Here is a 4,220-nt window from a genome sequence, read left to right on the forward strand (position 1 = left end):
ATAATAAAAGCCCTTCACAGACCACAAAAAACCACAGAGCGGATCACTGAGGAGCTGGTCACGACCAGTATCTTTAGCGCCCCTAGTGGTAGTGACCACTGGTCCCTGCCACAGAGCAGCTGGTCCTGACCCCACAGATCTTCATAATCAATGATAATAACAATATTAATCATAATAATTCTGATATAGTGTATTTTATAGACAAAAGATTATGATCTCTGACATTTATCCAGCTAACAGTGCTGCCAAATGACCGGAAAGAAGAGAAAATACCAAAGCTGCTTCACAGACCACAGAAACCACAGGGCAGATCACTGAGGAGCTGGTCAGGACCAGTATCTTTAGCACCCCTAGTGGTAGTGACCACTGGTCTGTGCCACAGAGCAGCTGGTCATGACCACTGAGGAGCTGGTCGTGACCAGTGTTTTTAGCGCCCCTAGTGGTAGTGACCACTGGTCCGTGCCAGAGACCAGCTGGTCCTGACCACACAGATCTTCATAATCAATGATAATAACAATATTAATCATAATAACTCTGATATGGTGTATTTTATAGACAAAGAATAATGATCTCTGACATTTATCCAGCTAACAGTGCTGCCAAAACGACCGGAAAGAAGAGAAAATAATAAAAGCCCTTCACAGACCACAAAAAACCACAGAGCGGATCACTGAGGAGCTGGTCACGACCAGTATCTTTAGCGCCCCTAGTGGTAGTGACCACTGGTCCCTGCCACAGAGCAGCTGGTCCTGACCACACAGATCTTCATAATCAATGATAATAACAATATTAATCATAATAATTCTGATATAGTGTATTTTATAGACAAAAGATTATGATCTCTGACATTTATCCAGCTAACAGTGCTGCCAAATGACCGGAAAGAAGAGAAAATACCAAAGCTGCTTCACAGACCACAGAAACCACAGGGCAGATCACTGAGGAGCTGGTCAGGACCAGTATCTTTAGCACCCCTAGTGGTAGTGACCACTGGTCTGTGCCACAGAGCAGCTGGTCATGACCACTGAGGAGCTGGTCGTGACCAGTGTTTTTAGCGCCCCTAGTGGTAGTGACCACTGGTCCGTGCCAGAGACCAGCTGGTCCTGACCACACAGATCTTCATAATCAATGATAATAACAATATTAATCATAATAACTCTGATATGGTGTATTTTATAGACAAAGAATAATGATCTCTGACATTTATCCAGCTAACAGTGCTGCCAAAACGACCGGAAAGAAGAGAAAATAATAAAAGCCCTTCACAGACCACAAAAACCACAGAGCGGATCACTGAGGAGCTGGTCACGACCAGTATCTTTAGCGCCCCTAGTGGTAGTGACCACTGGTCCCTGCCACAGAGCAGCTGGTCCTGACCACACAGATCTTCATAATCAATGATAATAACAATATTAATCATAATAATTCTGATATAGTGTATTTTATAGACAAAAGATTATGATCTCTGACATTTATCCAGCTAACAGTGCTGCCAAATGACCGGAAAGAAGAGAAAATACCAAAGCTGCTTCACAGACCACAGAAACCACAGGGCAGATCACTGAGGAGCTGGTCAGGACCAGTATCTTTAGCACCCCTAGTGGTAGTGACCACTGGTCTGTGCCACAGAGCAGCTGGTCATGACCACTGAGGAGCTGGTCGTGACCAGTGTTTTTAGCGCCCCTAGTGGTAGTGACCACTGGTCCGTGCCAGAGACCATGGTCCCTGGACAGACCACAGAATCAGCTACAACCCCTGCTGCTCCAGTGTTTACATCATAAAGCTAGCCAAACCTCGGCTGGTGTTTACTGCTGTCCAGTTGTTGTAATGCGGATGCAATTTAGCAATAGCCGTTACAAGACAAAGCGTAACCCCATATTATTATTTACCTTTATGTAGCCAGGTAAGTTGATTGAGAACCTGTTCTTATTTGCAGTGACGACCTGTAATTAGCTACTGCCAGCAATTTTCAACAACTGTAGTTTTCAGTAAGCCACAGTTGCCTCCCATCACCTCTCTAACAGTAGAATTGTTTTTTAACCAGTTACAACGGTTTATAAACTTTAGTTATGTTACCAAAGAAACAATGCGACGTGATTAGCGATTATATTTTACAATGAATAATAAAAATTCTGCATAAAAGCAGGTGTTCCTGTGGCAACTGTGTACAAATGTCTACAGAACCTGAGAATATCTGCTGCATGGAAATACCACAATTAAGTGTGAACACTGGGCAAACATGGTTGTCATTTTGCAGTCTATCTTTTCTCTAATCTATTGTCACTCACTTACCTTTCCTTAATTCTAGGTTACACGAAGACTACAGCAGCATCCCGAGCCACCATCATGCATGGTGGACCCTCCTGGCCTGTAACCTGTCTGCCTGAATGTATCTGCACTGCAGAATGCACTTTACATTTATCGGACAGACTATGGACCTTTACGTTTGAGGGGAATAGTGCAGTAAGCTTTTGGTCCCATAAATACTATTCATTTATCGCAAAAGTGTTATGATGAAAAGTACATAACTGATTCCTCTATCTTACATTGCTTATAGTTTATCTTTTACTTATTACCATGAAAATTACTTATCAAACAATGAAAACACAGAACAGTTAGGAAAGATGTTTATTGTAAGAAACATCTGTAAACATGTGTTGACATGAATGAAATAATAACAAGAAAATAAATATCTGAAGTGAAACAGTTTGACTTTATATATTAACTTAAATATCAATATGAAAATAATAACAAAGAAAGTATCTAGTTGCCATGGTTGTAAACATTCAGTGCTGACTTTATATTGAATTGTGTTCAGCCAATATAGCCTACAGAAGCTTTGTAAGCTGGTGCTGGGGCTCTCTGGCGTGGAGAGTGAGAGTTGTGCTGCCTGTCTGCGTGGTCTGAGAGATCTTCAGGGATTATAAGTTTCAGCAACTCGTTTACATGGGGCAGGGTCCTGGAAAACCTTCTTGAAGATCAGGTCCAACAGTGCATCACCGCAGTCTGCAGTGCAATAAACAAAAATGTATGTTTACAGGAAAATTGCAATAGAACCAAAAAGCCTTGTGCTGCAGTGTTGTAAAGTGTATCTTATTACTTAATTACTTCTTATTTATACATTCTTATTATTATTTATTTTGAAAACGTCTTAAAAGAATTCAGATTTTAAGTGCTTGTGTTTGTTTTCAACCTTTTGTGTGATGCCTGTGTGTCCATGTTTATTTTAATTTGAGAAGTTCAAATAAAAGATTGTAAAACTTACAGAATGTCATGCATGTCTTCATGGGTTTGGCTCTGCACTCTCCCTCCCTGGACTTTGGAAAGCTCAGTTTGAAAAGAGGATCTCCTGATGATGTGGTGGCTTGTCCTCTATCAGCATTCTCATTGTAATGCAGTGCAGCCAGGTAGTGTTTTGAACAGTAAAAAGACAATAAAACATAAAACAATTGCAAGAAATGGGCAAATGTTCTCAACAAGTAATCACAGGAGTAACACATGACAGCACTGTTACAGTATAATTCAAACACTAAAGGCTGCATCGCGTTACGTTACTCTAACCTGACCTCTTTATTTCTGTAACGAGTGATCTAACATTTCCAAACCAGTGATCAGATTAAAGTTATTTATTCAAGTCACTGTGCATTACAATTATTTTTATCCTTTTCCTTAGTAAAAATATATATTCTTGCTTTCTTCTTGCGTCTCGGGGAGTGATGTCACGTACGTCTCAAGTCACGTTTTCACCATGAGGATAACTCATGTGTAACACCACGCAGCAACACGAAAATGGAGGGAGGAGAGAGATGCGCGTTTTCTAGCTGGAAATATGGTCATTATTTTGAGTTATTTAAATTAAAAAAATCAGGATTACTTGGTCAAGGGCCCAGCCCAGCCCAGCCTGTCCCGGCCGGGGATAGCGGCGGGGTCGGGCTGGGGCAGATAATCTAACGTTAAACTCTGTGTAGCATTCAGCAGTACACTCGTTTTGCCCCGGCCTATGCCAACATATTCCAACTTAGAAAACGTTTTCAAATGCATTATTACACAAAATCCTGAAAACTTAGACCCGGTGGAGGGTGTGTGTATACCGCTTTAACGACCGGGTCTCTGGGTTTGCATGTGGAGACTGTTGATCGAGAACTAGAAGCTCGCGGTTAGCATTAGCTGGTACTATGTGACGCTGCTTGGTTAGTTCGTGTAAAATTGCTAAATAACAC

This window comes from Sparus aurata, chromosome 13 (genome assembly GCF_900880675.1).
Source record: "Sparus aurata chromosome 13, fSpaAur1.1, whole genome shotgun sequence".
Lineage (NCBI taxonomy): Eukaryota > Metazoa > Chordata > Actinopteri > Spariformes > Sparidae > Sparus > Sparus aurata.